At 29.1% G+C, this 24,493-nt stretch overlaps 1 long non-coding RNA gene across 2 annotated transcripts; it reads right to left on the reverse strand.

Annotated features, from left to right (window-relative positions):
• Window positions 1-569: 569 nt before the first annotated feature.
• On the reverse strand, window positions 570-4,307 carry LOC112279584 (uncharacterized). 2 transcript variants are annotated; one of them, XR_002969065.3, is made up of 3 exons: window positions 4,135-4,303; window positions 2,192-3,859; window positions 570-1,543 (listed from the first exon to the last, which is right to left on the reverse strand). It is a non-coding gene; the product is annotated as an uncharacterized LOC112279584 (long non-coding RNA). The 2 variants fall into 2 exon arrangements; XR_002969064.3 differs by lacking the exon at window positions 570-1,543 and having other exon boundaries at window positions 2,032-3,859; window positions 4,135-4,307.
• Between the last annotated feature and the right edge of the window lie 20,186 nt (window positions 4,308-24,493).

Below are 24,493 nucleotides of genomic sequence, written 5' to 3' on the forward strand. Positions count from 1 at the left end.
TAACATGTGCATTCATCAAGGTATTGTATAATAATAACAATAATAAAATAGAAACAATTCTATGAATATGGTGTCTTCTTTTTAGATTTTCAGTTAATTCCAACCATAAATTGATATTGTTCACGTAGTCAAAAATATCAATATCTATGATAATAACCAGGTAAATAGTCAATAATAATATTATTTTAGGCCACATATTGATACTATTATTAGAACTATTATAGGTCATCTGACGAACACAATTCGTTAAGGCAAACTCAACATATTGAAGAGAATTATAGTAGGAAACATGTTTGAAAACAATTACACACAAAATATGAAACGTAGGCCTTCCTCAGATACCCCTTCAAATAATATGTCTCGTGCCAAAATTTTAAATCAGAACAGTATTGAGTAATTAATTTAGTTTGCAAATTCAGTGTGTAGTTATATGAAATTAACCCTAAACCTGGATTTATTAGGTCCCTGGTGACCTGCTTCTCCTCACACCTAAACTTCCACAGAATTGCATTAGCGGTGCTCCAAATCATGTCATGGAAGCGGAAGAGAGAAAGTGAAAGAGTCCAAGTCTACGCATCACAACAAGGGCAAGTAGCAGTATAATTTCATTGCAAAGCTTCACATAATTAGGATCGAGATGTTATTGGATTCACAAGTTGCTGCGATTCGAATATTCATGCTGCTCACAACGAACGTCATGCATGTTTGGTCTGCTTCTCAGTATCTTGGATGCCACGTTCCTTGCATCTTTCTGGCAAAGCTTTGAAACGCTAGAGGTGCGGTTTAGCCATGCTTTTTGTAGCACTTCATTTGTTTTGGAATGGCAGGGGGTTCTGCCCTTCTGTATTCTAATAATCTACTCACTGGAGCACCGTCCAAGGCTGTGGTGAGCTCCTTCTTCCTTGAAATGCAATACCGAAGATGATGTTATCCGAAGGTTTTATCAGTTGCAAATTAGACTTAGACGTCCCATCTGTTTGCAACGCTGTTGCCAGGCTTGGCATACAGCTTCCTGGCTTCCATTGTTGTAGATTTGAGCTGTGTCTGTTTTACCTTTGTCTACATTTGCATCTTATTCGTGAGATTCGACGATGCTAGCCAATCGGGAAACGCTCAATCGAAACCTTGTCATAATTGCAACCAAAATCGTTATAACCAAGATCTCAGGTTGATGCTATCTTTGCAAAGCGAGCGAGCTGATAGGTATTGCTGAGCGCCACCTGTTTCCTCCTCCAACATCTGCACGGCCCGGTCATTGTTCTCGCAGTACCTTTTTGACGTTGACTAAGCTTTTAGAATGATGCACATCTTTCCGAAAAGGATCAACCTCTTAATTTTCTTCTACTCTTCTGCAATCAATGTTAACCTCGTGCACTTGTGGATCGGATCGTGAGTTGCGAGCACCAATGCATGAGAGGTTCTTTTGGTGCAGCAAGCAAATGCAACTGATGTGGAAGGCCTCTTAAGGAGCACCAATCTTAGCGGCTTCGGATTTGTCTACGGCTTTGAGTTTCGTAGACAAACTTGTTCGTGGAATTGCTCTCTACAACAACAAATTCGACGTAAGCTTCGTTGGTTAATTAAAGTATAGAATTTTGATTTGAGGCTCGTTTTTTAGTGTATTAAAATTATGCTAAATAAATTAGAAAAATAAAATAAAAATAGTATTTGTACATATGGTTGTGAGCTAAAATAAACCTCCACTAGTTGGAAGTTTATTCTAGTCCACAACAAGTGAATTAATTATGCAAGTTCAATAAGTTGTAGCTCTTATTTAAATCTTAATTAAATCACCCTTTAATCTTCTTAAAACACCCAAATAGTCAAGCAAAAACTTCACCACAACTCACACTTATAATAGTAAGTCACTCCAAATTCATGCATTGAGAAATAAATTATCTATTTAATTTATTTTTTTGTTTTTATTATTTTTTTATAATTATTATCATTGTTATTTTATTTCATTATATATTAATTAAAATTCATCATTGAATAAGTTTTCATTTAATTATAAGAATTCATTCAAACATATTTTGATCTAATTTCAAAAAATTCATTCAATTTCAATTGTTCATCCAAACTAACCTAATTCAATCATAACCCTAGTTCATTTGCATCTACCATGATCCATCTATATATATATATATATATATTTTTTCATCCACCTAACTAGTTCCCTTTGAGTTCTTACGGAGGGATGAAGAGTGCAGCCTGCGAGCAACTCCACACTGCAATAGTAGACTCCAATCTTCAGCACCTCCAATCTTCAGCAGTAGCAACTCTCCATGTGCAAAACAAGAATTCGCCCCACGCCTCAGATCCATGTCCAGACAAGGATGAGTCAACCTTCCACCTCCAATAGCACGAAGGCATCGCACCCCAACTGAAACGAGTCCACTAAAACCACCACACCCTGACTCTAGGAGAATCCTTAAAATGGTAAACCAGCAAGTCCTTTCATGGCTGGTTGCTCCACGGTGTCAACTCTTATAAGTCCTAGAACTATCGATTTGTTGATATCGTATGCACGGGGAGCTTATCGCTACGTTAGGCGCTGATACCAAGACAATCTGATTGTGTTCTAATGCTGAAGCTCCTGAAGTGAATACCAACCTAGCAGATTGAGGTCACTCTGTGTACTGCAGTGCACTTTCTGCATCGTCGAATCTCATGCCTTCTCCAATCAAGACTATAAATTCAGAGCGCTGGGTCGAGCCTTTAAGATTTCTCATCCGCTAGTGGCAAGAACACAACTCAACGTCCAACACTACTTTGCTAAGGCTAACATTAACTATTTAGATTTACTCCAAGCATGAAACCACACGTCAAAGATGTTCTGCATCGCTGCATTTCGATTGGTTAGTAACACCGAGGCCACCCAGGGAATAGTCCTCACAGCCTCCTCTGTTTTCCTCCTCGATCTGCTAAAAAGTTGAATTGTTTCATCATGACCAATCACAACCCCTGAGCCCTATAAGGTAATAATTTTCACTCTGCTAGTTTCAGATGGAGAAGCTTAATCTAGGTATTCACTGCATCAATCCTTCCCTAGTCTTATGTAATACAAAGGAGATCTAGCCACCACAGCTGAAGAAGTCAAAGGTTCCTTCCGCACCATTGCAAACCCTCTAAATCCTTTGCATCTAGCTTCTAAAACCAACTTCCATCTTCAAAGCGCATTAATGGAGATGTTAACAAAAAAATTCAGTTCCTGCAATCAACCGACACCTCTCACTATGGCTGACTAAAACTTGTTGATTGCCTCTTCCTCATATACATTGCACGTGATTTTATGCCATCAGTGATATGTCAGCACTATGTGACCTTCTCTAGAGATCACTCTAGTTCCAAAATATTGGTCCAGCAATAATTCACAATACCCAGGATTGGATACACTCGATCCCAGCACCACCAGCGCCATCGCAATATAGAGCACAATCAGCGGGGAAGATCAAAAGTGACGGTGGACGTGATCACGCTACTCCTTCGCTACTGAATAACCCTCGCATAGCCTAGCAGCTCAATAGAACATCAGAACCGGCAACAACATTCGCAATGACAATTAAAAACACAACTAAATAATGCGGTCGGCTTCTTGCAGCGGAAGAAAAAAAAAAAAACAAAAAAAACAAAAAAAAAAAACAAAACAAAACAAAAATTAGGCACTGAGTAACACCGTCGCACGTGCATAAAAGAAAAAAATCTTGTCGATGATAACTCTAGCTGCTTGAAAGGATCCACCACTTCCACAAGTAATGCCGTCATTCCTAGGACCGTTGATCAACTTCCTTGCAAAACCTCTCCAAAATCCTTGGTCACCGCTCTAAACGTCTTACCGCAATGCCCTTAGCCTAAACCGCTGCAAGCCACGAAAACCATAGAAGTTAGCCCAGCAGCCTTGACCGCAGCACACTTCGAGGCAAGATCAACATAGTAACAAAAAATCACGCAGCAAGGGCCTATGTCACAGAACGTTTTGTTGCCGCAACCAGCTGCAATCTAATGAGCAGCCAAGATTGCCACCACTTGAATGCCAGCCGCAGCACGCCTCCACCGGAGTTGAACAACCCCCCAGTTGAATCTCCAGGAGAAAATACCAGATAAAGAAGAAGAAAAAAAAAAAAACAGAATTACCGATTCCTAGCTCCACGCTGATCATAGAAGAAAAGGAGAGGATGCTGCACCGCAGCACTTCCATGGGATGAAGAGGAAAAAATCGTAACCACACACAAAGGTGAGGGAGATACACCGAAATTCTTGAAGCTCTTTCATCGGACCATAAAACAAAAACAAAAAAAAGATAGAAAAGAATGTGGCCGGGGTCCAGAACTATCCCGGACCCCATCGGACTCCTCTGAGAGATCCGGCTGGCATCCATCCAGCCGGAAAGATTATATTTATTTTTTTCTTTACCCTGTTTTCATTTTTGCTATTCCTTTCCTCCTCTTCTTCTTTTCTCTTCTTCCCTTCTTTTTCTCTTTTTTTTCTCCTATATTTTTTTCTTTTTCTACTCCTTTGATTTTTTTCTTCTAACTTAATATATATATATATATATATATATAGAGAGAGAGAGAGAGAGAGAGAGAATCAATCATTATTTTTTTTCTTTTTGAATTGATTTGAATCAATCATTATTTTTTAGCTTCCTATCTTGATTAAGAATCCATGACAACCAAGGCTATTTCCATTGGACCATCATCTAGTATTAGCTAACTTAAAGAAAAGTCTATTCATCTTAGAAATTTGTCTTAATAAATTCTACCCTAGACTACATATTTGCTATTGGCAATCTATTTTCTATTTTTCCTAAAAATTCTATTGCTACCTCAGAAAATCTATGATTTTAAGCATAACAATTGTATTTTTTGTACTAAATATGTAAGTGAGTTGATTTAGTGACTCACAATGTTATACTATTAGGATGGATTTATAGAAATAAACAATGAGGATGTCTTTATTGAAAATTATAATTAAAATTGAATATTCTATATTAAAAAATATAAATTTTTATCATCCTCTTAAATTAACAATATGTTATAAGCTCTATTAAAGAAATTATCTGATTAAGATTTTTTACCTAAATATTTTTGTAAGTTTAAAATATCACAATTCAATGTATAAGAATGTGTGCAATAAACTCCAGATGGAGAGATTTACAACAAGAGAATTTACTAGTATGATAGTTGGATTAAGTAGAAATAGAGATTGTAAATTATCCTAAGTATCATTTACATTCTTTTTGATACATGTGTCTAATTTTAAAATATTTTTTATATTTATACTATTTTCAAAATTATATAAATATATATTTTTTTCTTTAAAATATATTCTTTAGGTTTAAATTATTTTCTAAAAATATGTGTGGCATTTGATATTAGATTGTATGGTTTTTTATATTAAAAGTTATGAATCAATATTTTGTCATATATATTATTTGCAAAGCATATATAATATCTTTATTTGGAGCTTTTAAATATAATATTTTTATCGATACATTCTTTTCAAGATGTTTAATCTTTTACAATAATCATATATATATATATATATATATATATAATGTAAAAAAAATAATATACTACTTCTGTGATCTTTTGTATGATTTTGTAATACAAATTTATAATTTTTGAAATTTTATAATTTTATAATTTTTTTATGCCCAACTGTACAAAAATTTAGCTAGTACTTTATAATATAAATTTTAAAAAATATTTTCTTATCTTTATTCATTTAAAAAAGTATTGAAGAACTTCTCAGACAAAATACTACATTACAATTAATATAATAAGACTATTGCAAATCCAAGAATATAAAAATATACTATAATTAATCAATGTATTCTATAAAATATTTATTTACCAAAAAGACATATAATTTTTTTAAAAAATAATTTTCAAATTTTAGAATTCTATTGGTAGATATTAATTTCATATCACAACATATTTATTAAAGTTTTATTAAGTTCAATAAAATATTTTATCAACAATACCATAATAAAAAGTAAAGTAATTTTAATTGACATTCTGTACTCTATGATCTAGCATCAATACTAAAACTTACTTTTCTATTTAAATTAATAGAAAGTGATAATATGTAAAGTGGTAATAATATGAACTTTAATAAATAATAAATTGGTGATATGACATTAGTACATACAATCTTTAAATACAAAGCTTAAAGAAAATTCTAAAAGCTTAAAATAATATATATATATATATATATATATATATATATACTGATTCTAACTTCAACATATATTAAACTTGTATTGAAAAACAAAATCAAACTATTTGTTTTTTTACAAGATAGAACTTGTGCTATTAATTAAAAATTGTTAAATATTTATATGCATATAATTTAGCAAAGTTAATTTTACTAAATAATCACAATACTTCTTAAAATTTATCAATATATTTTTAAAAAAACTATAACATTAACTTTTCAAAGTCAAGACTAAATGCTTTAATATATTTAAAGAATTCAAGGTATAAAATGAAAAAAAGTAGTATATAATATGAATTTATTATATTTTATTTATAATAATATAAATATAAAAATATAAAAAATCATATTTTAGATCCCAAATTCATTTACATTACAATAAAATTGATTTAAAAAACATGCAAATCATATTATCTATACATATAATAGAACATTCTCTGTCTCTGATAGCAAAATTAATCTCTCTCTCTCTCTCTCTCTCTCTCTCTCTATATATATATATATATATTAGAACTTGTTAAAGCCATATGCCAACTTTGTTAAAGTCATACCTTCTTACTAAATGATTCGAATTGTACTAGTTCCATATCCTTGATCTCATTTCCATCCCATGTACTTCATTCTCAACCATGGATTTTAAAATGAACTCCACCACCTCATTCTAATCCTCCCTTATTCCAACCCCACTTCCATCTCTACCCTCTCCGTCTCCACTTCTCTATCCGCCCTATCCATGTTTCTACAAAAATGTAAGGTTTGCTTGATTTAAGGTCTTATTACTAATTATATTCTTTCTATAAAAGAAGATGGTACTTTTGTAACAAATCAAGTACAAATATTATTATTTTTATACATTTTGATTTTACATATAGAAAAATTCAATCATTATTATTTTAAGATATGTAATACTAATATATAAATTTAAATTATATCTGTATGCATATCAACATAAATATATTTTTTGAAACTATAGATTTATTATTATTATTTTAAAAGTTACTTCTCTTATTTATTATTTATTACATTCCATAAAGATTTATATTAATTAAGTAGGTAGAATTATGCCACAATAAATCATTAGTAAATTTTTAATATAATATTTATAAGGATTAAGATAATTAATATTTAAAATTTAATTTTTTATCTATATATATATATATATATATTCACTTTTATTTTATATAAAAATTAATTCCAAAATACTTTAGTTTATGATCAATGTCAAGATAGAATTAAGAAATGAACATAAGAAAATACAAAGATTCAAGCTCTTATAGTTTTTTCTTTACAAAAATAATAAAAAAATCTTCAAGAGAGTTCTTTATTTTTAAATGAATTATGAATACATTGAATTATTTGGAGAAGACACTATCATTTATTGAGTTTTAAGAAGAAATGGGAACAAAGGTGAAATCAGAACATGTAGGCTTGGAATAGAGATGGAGGTGGAATCAAGACAAGGGGGATCAAGGATAGACATCATGGCTAGGAACTCGGTATTGGATTGAAGAATGACGTAGGTGGAATAGGAATAGGGTTGGATGTGGCTTTAACAAAATTGAAGAGTGGCTTTAAGAAGTTTCTCTCTCTCTCTCTCTCTCTCTCTCTCTCTATATATATATATATATATTATAACATAAGAGTTCTTTTTAAATACTAAAATAGTTTCTACTAAAGAAAAAAAAATTTAATCAAACAATCATTTGTATTATTAAATTAAAACAAATAAAATCTTTGTTTCTCCTACCTTGTTTGCTGAATAGAAGATTAATTGGATGCATTCAAAATTACAGATTCAATGTAATGATTTTTGTTGATTTAAATTCGAAAAAAATTAAAAACATAGATTTTTTGACAATAATTAGGTGTATTAGGATTATAGAAGCCATCACAATAAAATTGAGTTAAAAAACGTGCAAATCATATTATTATAGGAATAATAAATAAAATGATTCATGTCTAAAACTTTGGTTGGAATATTATATTTAAATAGTATTTAATATAATATATATCTATAAAAGATATCTTGCTAATGTGGTAGATAAAATGACATCTAAAGAAGTACAAAATTGGAATAAGCTTTTAGTCTTATGTTTGAAGGTGTTTTATTGTATTACTTATGCCAAAAATTTACATGTAAGAAGGTCAAAACTTAATGGAAAGATTGTAAAGTGGTCATTTTTTTGGATATTTTGAAAGCACTAATACATATAATTTGATGCATTTTGGCACTAAAAAGATCATGTGTTAAAAAGATAGAATTATTTTTAATGTAAAAAATTATTAAAAAAGAATGAAGATGTTTCTTAAAAAAGAAAAAAAAGACAATAAAGTAATGGTTGTAGATAAACATCCATCATTATTATTTAATAAAGATGCATTGAGTGGAAATTATGACTAATTCAATGGCAGAAAAAATGTTGATAATACAAAAAAAAAAAAAAAAAAGAATTATTTTAAAAGTGCAATTTTAAGTAAATAAAAGATACTACAAATTTTTAAAAAATCTAAAAAGAAAATAGAGAAAAAATCTTATAGTGATAATATAGCAGATTATATATATATATATATATATATGAGTAAAAGAATCACATGATGTTACAAAAAGTTTTACATTCATATCATAGAAATATGACTATTTGACATAATTATACTACCATTAAAGATGTGCTTAAGTCTAATGATGCATAAAATTGGAGGTATTTATGATAATTATAACTTCTTTATAAAAATAAATCTTCAGTTTCAACTTCTTTTTTTATGTGATTGCAATGTCATAGGTTGTAAGTAGACATCTAAAACCAAAAAATATTTGATAAAAGAGATTGGACTGTTTAAAATAAGATTACTACCAGAAACTCTTTATAGGTATATTAAATAGACTATAGTGAGAGATTTGTACTAGTAGCCAAACTTATCACCATTGGATGCATATTAGCTATTAAAGCATTATCAAAAACTAAAATCTAAAAATATAAATGTGTTTTTAATTTTTTGTCTAGAAACTTGGACATAATGTCTATTATAGTAACATAAGAGATCTATGCATCATATCCATAAGCATCTTCTTTGCAAATTTAATAAGTCATTTTGTGGATTTGAAAAGGTATCCAATATTTAATACTAAAATATTAATATATTTATTTTAAAAATAGAATTATAATATAAAATAATTTTTAGCTTTTTTGTATTAATTTTTTATATAAATTAACTAATTATAATATTATGTAAAAAAACCACTATAAAATATTAATGTCTAAACTTTATAAGTTACACAATATAAATGATCTCTATAAGCTTTTTATTATTGCCTTAGAAGAGAATTTGTAATGGAATAAGCTATTGATATCATCACCCCATTTTAAAATAATTAAGTAATTAGATATGAAAAGTTTTACATCTATTATAATACCAATTGATAGAATATATATATATAAACTAATAATAATTAGATTGAAAGAATATATCAAATGTAAAAAGTACCATCTAAACTATCAATAGAATTATCAATGTACTAATTGGTGGGCACAAAAGTAAATCTTGCATTTATTAGCATTTTAAGTCAATATTTGGTTAAAATAGGAAGAAATAATTGAATGGTTATAAAAAAGATTATAAAATATCTTGAAAGCATTATGCATCAAAAGTTGAAATTTAAAAGCTAACTTATTATACAAAATAAATATTGCAATGTGGATCGTATTATTATTATAAATAATGAAAAACCTACCATTGACTATATATTTTCTTTATTAATGGTGTTATTTGTAGAGTAGCAAGCAAAAACTATAATTATTTTATCTACAAAAATAATAAAGCATATGTCAAAAACTCAAAATACAAGTAAAATTATTTAAATTCAATAAGCCATGGTTGATTTGAAAAACATAGAAGATGAAGGCATCATTATTATATTTGAAAAATAAGATGTAATTGCTTCTATTAATAACTCAATCATGCTAAAAATAAATATATTAAAATTAAACATTATTTCATATGTAAAAAAGTAGAAAGAAGAAAAAATGGGTTAGAATATTATTGTGTAAATTATAATGTAGGATATACATCTACAAAAACATTTTTAGAAGATAGATATTAAAATTGGACAAGTATGATAGAACATAGTTATACTAGCTATCTACAAAATAAAAGAAATGAATAAAAATGATCATATTTTTTTAATATATATATATATATAATTTATGCTAATAATAAGTAATGGATAATCATATCAATATTGGACTAAAATAATGATATTGGTGGTTGACTAAAGTGTCATGTTGGTGGTATTGTACTTGTTACATAATTAACTTAAAAGAAGAAAAAAAAATCTCTTATTAATGTCTTATTCAATTATCAGTTTTTAATTCAAAATGTATAAATAATAATAAAATTTATTTTTTAAAATAATTCTATCACTACTATTATATTTTGAAAGTTGAGCTATAAAAATTATCTACTTTAAATTTTGTTTTAATTTTAAAGTTTTTCATCTATTTCTATTAGATTTTGTATTATTTTTTAAAAAATTTTCTTAATTATAAATTCATAAATATAATTTTTATTTTAGAATAAATATCTAATTTTATATTAATATAATTTAAAATTAAAAAGATTAGTCATAATTATTAAATCTTAAAGTTTTTAGAATATAAATATAAATATATATAATTTATATTTATTTTAAATTTCTATAAATTATATAAATTTAAATTTAATTAGAATTAGTATTTAAATTTAATATATTAAATAAAAATATTTATATAAAAAATACTTTTAATATATATATATATATATATATATATATATATATTTTTTAAAATTTATTTAATTTATCACTAAAATCTTGCAAATCTTAAAGAGTGTCATATTAAAATCTTTTATATTTAGATATCTTGCAAATCTTAAAGAGTGTAATATTAAAATCTTTTATGTTTAGATATCTTACAAATCTTAAAGAATATAATGTTAAAACTAGAATGATTATTTTTAAAGATAAGAATACTAGAAATACTTGAAACAAGACTAAAAATAAAAAGACCTTAACAAAAGTAAAAAATACCTCATTCTCGCCTTTATGTATAGTATTTAATTAAAGGGTATATGGAGTTGTTTTATAGGCCTTCCAACATGTATCAAACTTGTTAGACAAGTTTTCTACATGTGTGCCACATGGCTAATTTATATCACAAGTGGCCAACATATGCAATATATGGCAAACTTATTGGCTAAGTATACAACCTACTAATTACCTATAGATATGTAGAAAATCAAATTTGGATGTATAAAACTTTTAAGAAGCTTTTTTACAAGATATTATGGAATTTACCTACTTCTATTTACTTCTATCTAATTTCTCTTATTTAAATAATTTACAATATCAATTATGTTTGTGACATTATCTTCTTTTTTAAAGACAAGTTTTATAAAGTGAAATCATTTCATATTGAGGAAATCTAAGATACAAGAAATTATATTTTCTATAAATACACAAAAACTTCAAAAAAATATAGAATATAGAATATATGCTTCATTGAATCTAATTTACTTTACAACATTTTTTTTTTGATTTTTTATCTTTATTTTGATAGATGTTATCAATAAAAAGCATCAACCTTCTTTATAGTAGTTACAAGATTCTTAAATGGCTCCTATGTATGTTCATTGCTATCATATTCAAATCAATGTATCTCCAACATATTTTGGCACCTCATTGAGTTTAAAACTTCTTTGACCTCAAACTCTTGATTATTATCTACTTCTACATAAAGAGGCGATATTTGTCTTTTTTCAAGTATATCCACTATCTTGTATAGCTTAAAAAATTAATACATAGAATAAATTATCATATTATGTGTTTGATTTGAGAACGCTCCGGATGCATAACTATATAAGTTAACAATTGAAAAAAAAAGACTTCTAATTTATTCAAGTATAGTCTATCATCTTTTTTTTAATCTTAATTTTAATATTTTAGAAATAATTATTCTATATAAAATCATTTATTTATTTTTAAAATTAGAAAAATTATTGAAAATTAAATTCAAATATGTTCGCAAAAATTTGCTTCAATCTAATCAATAAAGTAATCAAGCTAAAATAAACTCTTATTGATCCTTAAAATCCAAATTTCAAGACTCTACCTTAGTTGGATTTTATTAATATTTGATTTAATTTTTGGATTGAATTCAAATTTATAAAATAAATTAAAAACAAACAAATGAACATGGCTACAAATTTTTATCTATTAGCATACCAGAATGCTCACAATTTTTTCAAATATGTAACTTCTTTTTTATTTCTCAAAATCCAAAGCGACTTAAACTACCTTTCATTTTGAAAGCTCTCAAAAATTCAAGATTAATCCAATTTATTCAAAATCAATGCTTAATCAAACTTAAGTATTTATTTATTTTATTTTTATAATTATGATATAACACAACAACAAGATTGTTCTTTATAGACTCCAAAATGTATAATTATTATATGATTAGATTGATTTCTTTAAAAATAAGAAATAATTTTAATTTATAATAATTTTAATTGTCATAAGAGCAAATAGTCTTGATATTACAATAAAGTAACCATACCTTATTGCCAATGTAGACATGAGGTTGTTTTTTGCAATAGATATTTGTATTGATCTTTTTTTTTTTTTTTTTTTTTTTTTTTTTGAGTTTTTTTATCTTCTTTCTTTGATGCAAGATAAGAATGTCTACCAAATCATGTTATTTTTTTAGTCGAAAAGTGATCTTTTATTCAAATCGTGACAAAAATATTTTCTAATAATTTTTTTTTTAAAAAAAAAATACAGGCTAACATAAAATATTTGAGGTTCTTGTGATTTGTACAAATAGTTATTAGACTAGAAGTGCCTTCTAAAAAATAGCTCTATTCTTAAAATGAATTCATAATTGTAAAAAAATCTTTATTGTAGATTTTATAATTAATCTTGGTTGTTGAGAATATTTTTAAATTAAAAGCTATTAGGTGAATTTTTTTATTTTCTTCTATTTTTGATAATATTTCATCCAAGATAAAATTTAATATATATATTTCTGTAAATAATATCTTTAAGAAAATCAAAAAATATAGAATTGGTATAAAAATAAAAGTTATCGTCAAAGCTTCAAATGATGCTTCATTTTTTAAGACAATTTTATTTCACTCAAATTTGTCTTTACAAGTTAAAAATATAAATAGAATTAAAATTTTAAAAAATTTATAGATAAAGATCTAAAAGCAATTGAAAATTTTTAAAAATTATTAAATATATTTTATTATTTTTATAATCTTTTAATCTATGATAGTCTAAATTTTCTTACAATCTATTAGAAGGCCATCATTTGAAATGAAGTATTTTAAGAAGTCAACTTGAGTTATATAAAATACACTCATTACTATCTTAGCATATAATCTTATATCCTTAAGTTTTTATAACATACAATAAACATGAAATTCATACTCTTATGTGTTCTTAAAATAGATTAAAATATTTTATGGATAACAAATAACAAAATCATCTAATTTTAAAAAAAGAAACCATCATTCATTAAATATTAAAAAGTATTTGGCACATTTGTAAGTCCAAAAGGCATGCCATTATAACCAAAAGGCTCACATCTAGTTTAAAATATAGTCTTCTATTTGTCTCTTATTTTAATGTTTATGACATTATATATCTTTTATATATCTATTTTTGTATGGATCTTTGTTTGATTTAATTTATCAAAATATTTTAATATCAAAAGTAGGATATACATATTTTTGATAGTGATCTTATTGATCCTTTAATAATTCACACACATTTGCATTGATCCATCTTTTTTTATTTATAAATAAGATAAAAGCTCTAGTTAGAAATTTTAAATAGTAAATAAAATTCTTAGCCAAGTTCTCATTAATGTATTTCTTAAGCAGATTCAATTCATTTTGTGATAAGCTATAGATTGGTTTAAATGATAGTTGATTTTTTTCTTAAATATCAATTAAATATTTATATAGATAATATTTTAGAAAAATATTTATATTCTTCTTCTAAAAAAGATCTTAATATTTTTTATATTAAAATAGGATTTTTCTTAAAGTCTTTCTATCATTATAAATAATTATGGTATAAATAATAAAAGATAATCTTTCTTTAGCAACATATATGAAAGCTCTTGCACCTATCAATAAAGGTTTGGTTATACTAGACATGATTTTTAGTTGGATAACAATTTTTTTGTTATACTATAAAAAAATTAATATTATAAGGAGTTTAGTCTATTTAAAGATTATACATATTTAACCACAATAAACCTAAAATAATTGAGTTGAATGAAGATCTAATAACATTAAATATTATCAAGCTATTATGCTTATTTGTTGTTACATTTATGAGAATAGTTTTATATATAACAACTTTAGAAGATAAAAAAAAATTATGTATAAATCATATATGCACATGCTTAATTTTTTTATTAATAATATTTCTTGTTTTTAACAAAATCTTTATGAATAAAATAAGTTGAGGCTCTTAAATCTAATAATGAAAATATTTTATTACTTTCTGGTCTTAAAATATTATCTAATATAAAGAAAGATAAAAGATTTGAAGAAAGAGTGGAATCTTTACAAGAGTTTAATTATATAATTCTTGTTGTATGTAGACAAACTTGTTTTTTTGACTCCCCCTCTTTTTTAGCAAGTAGGCTTTATATTTTGTGCTCGTATTATTTTTTTAGACAAAATTGAGCAATGTGTTTAAGTTCTCCTTAATATATGCATAACTTTTTAATTTTTTTTTAAATATCTTCATGTTTATTGAGAGGTTTAAAATCCATTATATTAATTTTCATAAGTTTTGACATTGATGAATAAGTTTTTGAAAACTTAAGTATTATTGTTATGACTTGATTGGTTCATTTTTAGCCAAAATTTTATTCTTGGAGTATTTTAAAATGTTAATTATTACATTGAATTGCTTCAATAATAAATTATTTTGATAAAAAATCTAATAAATATTAAAAAAAAATAATGTGCTTCTAGCATTATTAATAATATATCTTTGGCATTAGCTTTTAATCTATATCAAAATTGATAGATAAGAGCTTTATTATTTCAATCTATGTTACAAAGAAGGTTTTGGAATTCAATAGTATATATGATAGTTGATTGTAATCTTTATTGGAAAAATAAAAAATTTATTTTTACTATCTTTTTTCATTTATTTTTTCTAAATGTGACCATAAATATTTCTAAGAATTAATTTAGATTATAAAAAATTATAAATCAATTTTTCTCAAGGATGCAAACCATGAGAGAGTAATTTGAAATAATAGTGTGTCTATAAATCCAATTTGACTAAATCTATCAAGATATTGAGAAGGGTGTAATCTTAGAAAGAGCTTGATTTGATATAGAAATCCTTAAAATTTTGATTTTATTTCATCAAACTTCTCTAGCATATTAATTTTTATTTTCCTCATACTTTTAGTATTAAGACTTTTTGGATTTACTTGTCGGATTAATCTACTTGTTTTTCTCAACTATACAACTTCTTGGCATAGATATTAGACATTATTATTCACTACTTTTGTAGATAAAAGAATAATACATCCATAAATGAAATTGGTAATATAAAAAAATTTAGTCACAAAAGTATTCATAAGCTAGTGAAGATATGCAATACTTGTTAATCTATTATTACTTCTACTAAGTAACTTATTTTTTATTTTTTTTCTATCTCTATGAGAAACAACTTCAAAAAATCCACAAGTCAAATTAAACAAAGGTGATTTGCAACCTCTACTATAAAATAAAAATTTCCACAAATAATGTTAGTGACATAATTCTTAGAACCTTCTAGAGACAAGTTTCTAGAACCTTTTAGAGACAAGTCTCTAAAACCTTCTAGAGACAAGTTTCTAAAACCTTCTAGAAGCAAGTCTCTGAAACCTTCTAGAAGCTTCTTAGTTGGTAGAAGATGTTAGGGACATAGTCCTTAGAACCTTCTAGAGATAAGTTTCTAGAACCTTCTAGAAGTAAGTCTCTAGAACCTTCTAAAATCTTCCTAGTTGATAGAAGTTGCTTTAGAAGCTTCCTCAATAGGAGTATATATTGGAATCGAGGCTGAAGAGTTCTTCAGTCTCGACAATACATCTCTTGGAGTCTAGCTCATTTCTCTGGTGTTGTTCTCATCTGATTAATCTAGTTCTTGCTAGTTCTTCTTGAACTTCTTGTTAGATCTCGAGTCTGTATTTCTGTGTCCGTGACAGTTTGTCAAGACTTCACTCACCTCAGATATCAAAGCTAGTTTCTTCTTTGTTAGAGTGTGGATTATCCCTCTGCTTGGAAGTGTACTAGCATTTTAGAGGTTGTGGATTACCCTCCTCTAAATTGATACTTTTTTTGTTACGATATTAGAATCTTATTCTTCTTAGAGAGAGTGGATTACCCCTTTTCTTGAAGCTTTTAAGGCATTTTAGAGGTTGCGGAATACCCTCTTCTAAACCAATATTGTCTTCTTGCAGAGTCATTTTTGTCCTTCTTTTAGAATGGCCGGAGGCTAAGACATTAGTATGACAGAAAGTTTGGAGTCCAAGTTGGATGCTATCATGAATGCCCTCGCTACATTATTGCAAAGAACTGTAGAGATTGAAGGAGTCATGGCAAGGCTTCATAATGATGGAGCATCTGGGATGGCATAGTCTAGGTTGCACGAGCCTCAAACTTCAACACTTGCAGAAGCAACTTTGCCTCAAGTTCGACAAGCACCGCTAATTCTACAACATTAGGAGCCTCGAGTTAGCCTTCCGGACAAGTTCGATGGTACACGTTCTAAGTTTTGAGGATTCGTCAACCAAATCAGGTTGATAACAGTTTTACAGTCCAAACGCTATCCAACGGAGGAGTCACGTATTGGGCTTGTTGGAACCTTACTTACAGGACAAGCTCTATTATGATTTGCTCCTTTGTTTGAGAAACGATCGTCCAAACTAAACAACTTTGAAACCTTTTTGGAGGCGTTTGCGGAAGCATTTGGTCAACACGACAAGGTTCGATGGGCTACAACAAAGATCCAGTCACTACGACAAGGGATGCGCTCTATATCAGTCTATGCATGGAACTTCAGGCAATTAGCATGCGACATCAATTGGGACAAAGAAGCGTTGATGAGTCAATTCTATTGGGGTTTAAGGGACAATGTGAAGGATTTGCTCTTAACTATTCCTGATCCGCAAACGCTCAATGAAGCTATTAGCCAAGCTGTGAAGTGCGATAATTGCCTATTCTAACGTCGCCAAGACCAACGTTCAAGACAACATACGGTTCGCCACGCCCCAACTATGTCGGCAAGCAGCGTGAATTCCCATTCAAAGGTAGAAGACATGCAAATTGATGCAGTATGTATCAAATCTCTTATTCTAGAAGAAAAAAAGCGGCATATAGAGGAAGGTCTATGCTTGTATTGCGGTGAAGAAGGCCACAAAGTTGGAAACTGCCCCAAGAAGCAAAATCGACGTATTGTCAAGACTAGTGGCACGTTTATTCAGGAAAACGAGGATGCCCAGCCACAATAGGAACCATGCGGCTGGACAGTGAAATATCGCAACAACAACCAGGTTCCTTTCTTTCCGCTCAACCTGCCTTTTGTTTTACAATCCCTTTGCTTATTGGCTCTCAAAAACTGAGAACCTTAGCATTATTAGATTCAGGAGCATCTGCTTGTTTCTTAGACAAAGAATTTGCAAAGCATCATAAGATCCTTTTAGTACAAAAATCCAAACCTGTTCACGTTGAGGTCATAGATGGGCGACCTTTATTGTCTGGTAGTATCACCCATGAATCAGAACTTGTAGAAGTGACGTTTAAGGGCCATAGTAGTCATATTATTTTTAATATTATTAGAACCCCAGCAACTTCTGTTATTCTTGGTCTTTCTTGGTTGGAAAAGCATAATCCATGCATAGATTGGAAGTTGCGGAAGATGACCTTTCCTACAAAACCACCCAAGAGCAAGCCTAGTAGAAAACCCCGAATAGAGAAATCCTTATTTATTGGAACAAGAACGTTTATAAGATCGTCCAAGGAAGGCACACTGTTTGTCATTTATGCGGCTCCAACTACTGGGGAGAAGATCTCGACAGCAAGTATACCGGAGCAATATAAGGATTTTAAAGACGTGTTTCAAAAGAAGAATATCGACATGCTACCGGAACACAGACCATATGATTGCACCATAGACATACAAGAAGGAGCACAACCGCCTTTTGGCCCAATCTACAATCTATCGCAGATGGAATTGGCGGAGTTGCGGAAGTACATCGACGAGAATCTAGCCAAGAACTTCATCCGTCATTCAAAATCGTCAACTGGAGCATCCATCTTATTTGTGAAGAAGAAAGTTGGCTCATTGCGGATGTGCATGGACTATCGAGGCCTCAACAAGTTAACAAAGAAGAATTCTTACCTGTTATCCTTAATTTCTGGTCTCTTAGAACAACTTGGATGTGCAAGGATCTTTACAAAAATTGATCTAATGGGAGCTTACAACCTCGTACGAATCAAGGAAGGAGATGAGTGGAAGACAGCGTTCCGTACAAAGTATGGCCATTTTGAGTGTAATGTCATACCCTTTGGTCTTATCAATGCTCCAGCGGTCTTTCAACATATGATGAATGATACTTTTTGAGAGTACCTTGACGATTTTGTTGTCATCTATTTGGACGATATTTTGATATTGTCCAAAAATGAGGAAGAGCATGAAAAACACGTTCGTTTGGTCTTGGAGAAATTACACGAGCGACGACTATATGCCAAGTTGGAGAAGTGTTTATTTCACCAAATAGAGATGGAGTTTTTGGGGTTTGTTGCGACTACGGAAGGCTTGAAGATAGACCCCAAAAAGATGGAAGCAATTGTGTCCTAGGAAGTTCCGAAGACGGTGAGAGACGTACAATGCTTTCATAGCTTTGCCAACTTCTATCGGATCTTCATCAAGAATTACTCTCAAGTTGCTGCTTCTCTCACTCGATTGTCATGCAAGGATAAGCTGGAATGGGGACCTCTAGTGGAGAAGGCGTTTCAAGACCTGAAGATCGCATTTACTATGGCTCTAATCTTGGTACATCCAGACTTTACAAAGACCTTTTATTCAGAAACTAATACTTTGGATTTTGCTTTGGGAGCTGTACTTTCACAAATGGGAGAAGACAAGAAGCTCTTTTCGGTTGCATTCTATTCTCGAAAGTTCTCTGCTGCTGAAATCAATTATGAGATCCACGATAAGAAACTTCTTGCTATAGTGGATTCTTTCCAAGAATGGCGTCATTTTCTTGAAGGAGCTGTACACCCAATGACCGTATACACAAATCACAAGAATTTGGAGTATTTCATGTCGGCTCGAGTTCTAAATCGACATCAAGCTCGGTGGAGTATGTTGCTATCTAGGTTCGATTTTGTTATCACTTATAGACTTGGAAAGCAGCAAGGACTATCTGATGCCTTATTGAGGAGATTGTATCTTATACCAAAGGCTGGAGAAGCAGCGTTTGATCAACAATGTACGACGTTGTTGAAGCTAGAGCAATTTCAACTTTACGCTATTATTAAGCCAATTGATGCTGACTTCTTAAATCAGGTATAAGTCGAGACCATTAAAGATTCAGTAGCCATTGATATCAAGCAACGTGCCAATGATGACAAATTCAAGGTGGATGGAGATCTTTTATACTTTGAGGAGCGTTTGTATATCCTAGAAGGACCAGCACGACTCCGAGTTCTTCAATCTTACCACGATTTTCCAGCTGCGGGATATTTTGGATTCAACAAGACCTTGGAGCTTATTTCTCGAGATTTTTGGTGGCTCCAAATGTGGAAGGATGTGAAAGATTTTGTCCTCTCTTGTGACATCTGTTCAAGATCCAAGAATCCTCAGCATCGCCCTTATAGACTCCTACAGCCATTGCCTATTCTACGTCGACCATAGTCTTCAGTTTCCATGGACTTCATCACGGACCTTCCATCATCGAACTCATTTGACAGCATCTTTGTCGTAATAGATCTGCTTACAAAGATGGCGCACTTTGTTCCTTGCAAGAAGACATCGTCCAGTGAAGTCACAGCAAGGCTCTTTCTCGATAATGTGTATCGATATCATAAACTACCAAATGATATCATATCAGATCGAGGAACCCAGTTCGTATCAAAGTTTTGGAGATCTCTCTTTGAGATACTGAAGGTGGATATCAACTTTTCTTCGGCTTTTCATCTTCAAACTGACGGCCAAACGGAACGGGTGAACCAAGTCTTAGAACAATACTTACGATGCAGCATCAACTATCAGCAAGATGATTAGACTACATATCTACCGCTAGCCGAGTTTGCATATAACAACACCCTCTATGCGTCGACTCAATATACACCATTCTTTTCCAACTATGGGTACCATCCGAAGCTTGATTTATTGAGTCTGTCAACAAATAACAATCTAGCAGCTGAAAGATTTGCCAAACAACTATCAGAGCTTCAAAATATGTTGAAGCTTTAATTACAATCCGCTCAAGAATCCTACAAGGCTTCTGCAGATAGATTTTGGAATCAAGCACCTACTTTCAAAATTGGAAATAAAGCATGGTTTCTTCGATGGAATATCAAGACCAAGTGACCATGTGATAAGTTGGACTATCGAAGATTGGGACCATTTATCATTCAGAAGCAAATCAATCCAGTGGCGTACCGTTTGGAATTATCGGCTTCTATGAAGGTACATCCAGCCTTTCATGTTTCTCTGTTAGAGCCTTATCGAGAGTCGTCTTTTCCTGGAAGAGTACAATGTCCGCCAACTAGTATTGAGATCGAGAACAATGAAGAATACAAGGTTGAAAAGGTACTGGATTCTCGGCAAAGATGGGGCAAGTTGGAGTATCTTGTTCATTGGTGCAGCTACGACATTAATGAGCGCACATGGGAGCCAGCTGAAAATCTTCCCAATGCGTCACAAAAGGTACAGGAGTTTTATCAACAACATCCTCATAAACCTAAGCCGGTTCAACGATAGCTTCCTTCTGAAGCTTGCTCACCCAAAAATATAAGAAAGGGGGAGAACACCACCAAAATTCGTAGTTGATGTAGTTATTTTTTCCAAGATAAAATAGAATTTTTTCAGTAGCCATAGTTTGGTCTTCTGATATGGATAGCCAAGAGATAGATACTATGCTAGTCAGATTATCTCAACAGTCTAGCTCACGAAGGCGACTCCGAGATGAAGAACCGCCTACACCACGACGATGACGGAGGATACCGAGTAACCGATCACTGGTGATTGTATTTGAGTCCGAGCCTCCTTACGATGGTCAGCCAAAAGGCGTGTTTGTTGGACAATTTCACAATGAAGACACGGAAGTTCATGCTTGGTCAAAAGTTGAAGGAGTGAGCGACTATCGTTGGCTTCAAGGGCCAATGAACCACTTGTCTCGTGAACAATAGTTGGAGTTCATAGCAGACGTTATGCTACAGATCTTCATTTTCTTGCGTTGGTACTGATTAACAACAACATTGCTTCTCAGAGACCTCGAAGCTAAAAGAGGGGGTGATGTTAGAGAGATAGTCCTTAGAACCTTCTAGAGATAAGTTTCTAGAACCTTCTAGAAGTAAGTCTCTAGAACCTTCTAGAAGCTTCCTAGTTGATAGAAGTTGCTTAAGAAGCTTCCTAAATATGAGTATATATTGGAATCGAGGCTGAAGAGTTCTTTAGTCTCGACAACACATCTCTTGGAGCTCTAGTTCACCTCTCTGGTATTGTTCTCATCTGATTAATCTAGTTCTTGCCAGTTCTTCTTGAACTTCTTGTTAGATCTCGAGTCTGTATTTCTGTATCCGCGACAAATAAAGATATTTCACTCTTTTTAACAATAAAATCAATATTAGAATACAAAAAAAATAGTTTTGAATGAATATTCTACAACCTTTAAAGAACAAAAAAAAAATAAGAGTAATTCACTTACTTCTAAAAAAAATAAGAACAACAAATTAGCACTTTTATCAAAGTATCAGGGATATAAATCACAAACAATCACAATATCAATACACTCTTATGTCATTAGATAAGAGTAGATATCTATTCAAAGATAGTATAATATTAAAATTAGAGTAACTATTGCCAAAGATAAGAAGATTAAAGAGTCTTAAAACAAGACTAAAAATAAGAAATATATTAAAAAGAATAAAAAAAAGGCTTTAGTCTTGTCTCTCTACATATATTTTCTAACTAGAAGATACATGGCAACATTCTATAGGCCTTTCAATACATATACAACTTGCAAAATACATATCTAACTTGGAAGCTAAGTTTTTTATATATACAACATATGATAAACTTGTTGGCCAAGTATTCAACCTATCATTCACCTGTAAACATGTATAAAGTCATATCCACATCTATGAAGCTTCTAAAAAGTTTATCTACAAGATATTATCAAATTTTTTTATTTTAATTTATTCCTACTTAATTTCTCTTACCTATAATTGATAGTGTTGGTTATTTTCATAACATGCATCCAATAATATCAATGGAATTTATAATATAAAAATTAATTAATTAATTAATTAATTAATTATTAAATATTAAATATTAAATATATATATATATTTCTTATATAATTAATGCAAGTTAAAATAATAATTTTTTAATATATCAATATGTTTTAGTTATTTGAATATTTAGTAATAAAAATTAATTAAAAAGGTTATTTTATCTATTTTCTATATAAAAGATAAGACATTATAAACAAGTAGCTATCTTATTTCTATTCTTAATAAAATAATTTCGAACATATAAGATTTTGTTATATTTTTTATTGTCTAATTAAAATATATAATATAATTATAAACTTGTCATAAAACTACGAATTGTAGAATTTTGAATATGTTGTTATGTTCTTGTATTTTTTTCATTGTTACATATATTTATACTATCCAAAAAAATAATTTGTGCCAATAATAATAAAATTCTCTAAATGATTGTAACATTGCTAGAAATTATTGTTATAATTGACTATATGAACTTTTAACTTATACCCGCACAACAAATGAAGCTTTCAACATCATGAAGTTAAAAATTATAAACTTGTGCATGTTTGATCATGCTTCTTCACTTTGTTATTTTAACATTTTTTATTTAATAAATTTTATTTGTAAATTTTATTAATTGATGATAAAAAAATTGAAATAATACAATATCAACTTGATAATAGATCTAAGAATTTATGATAAGAAAAGAATCATTTGATTTTCTATAATAACTTGCATCAATAAAAAGCTTTAGTCTTGCGTGATATTTATTATTTGTTTTTTAAAAATATTTTTAGTATATCTTTTCAAAAAGTTTTTATATAGAATCCTTCAAATTTAATTACTTTTTGTAGATTTCACTTTGTTCTAATATCATATAAATAATCTTAATTTTATAGTGTATCCAATGGTATAATAGTGATAATAAGAATTTAAATTTATCTATAAAGAAAATTACATTTTTAATAGAAATAAATAATACTTCAAATATTTTAATATTTATAAGAATTAATATTAAAAATAAGCATAAGTTTTTTTAAATTGAATATATAAAATAAAAAAATCTTAATAATATCACACAACAATAATATTGTACCGAAGATAATATATTGTTTCAATAGTTCAATGATTCCATAATTGTATATATGATTTGAAGATAAAATTTATAATTTTACAAAGAGTAGATGTAAAATTACTTCTTTAAATGAGCAAATATAATGAATCTATGCTTTAGAACTTATTTAAGATTTAAAAAAGATAGATTTGTAATTTTTATTGTTTCAAGTTTGAAAAGACAAGAAAAAAAACTTGACTACAATGCATATATTCTAATATTTAAGATAATTTTTTTGATGTAAATATATATATATATACTTTTTTTAAAGGATACAAAATCAACATCAAAATGCATTCAATATTTTTAATTTGTGAAATCATTGTTGTCTAAAAGAACCTAAACATCTTCAAATTTGAGTGGTATCTGTCACAATTTTTTTTTTCCTTCACAAATCGTATGTTAAATAAATAAAAAAAATCATCAAAAAATGGGTATCATAGACATTCAATTACCAATTTGAAGCTATTTTTAAAGTGAAAAAACATTGTTTTATTTTTCAACAATAAAATTGTAACTTACTCTTAAATAACTTATCAGCCGTTTCAATAAAAAATTCCATGATAGTAGGATACCACATAAGAACACATTATTTATTCACAAAAG

This window comes from Physcomitrium patens, chromosome 3 (assembly GCF_059467195.1).
Source record: "Physcomitrium patens ecotype Gransden chromosome 3, ASM5946719v1, whole genome shotgun sequence".
NCBI lineage: Eukaryota > Viridiplantae > Streptophyta > Bryopsida > Funariales > Funariaceae > Physcomitrium > Physcomitrium patens.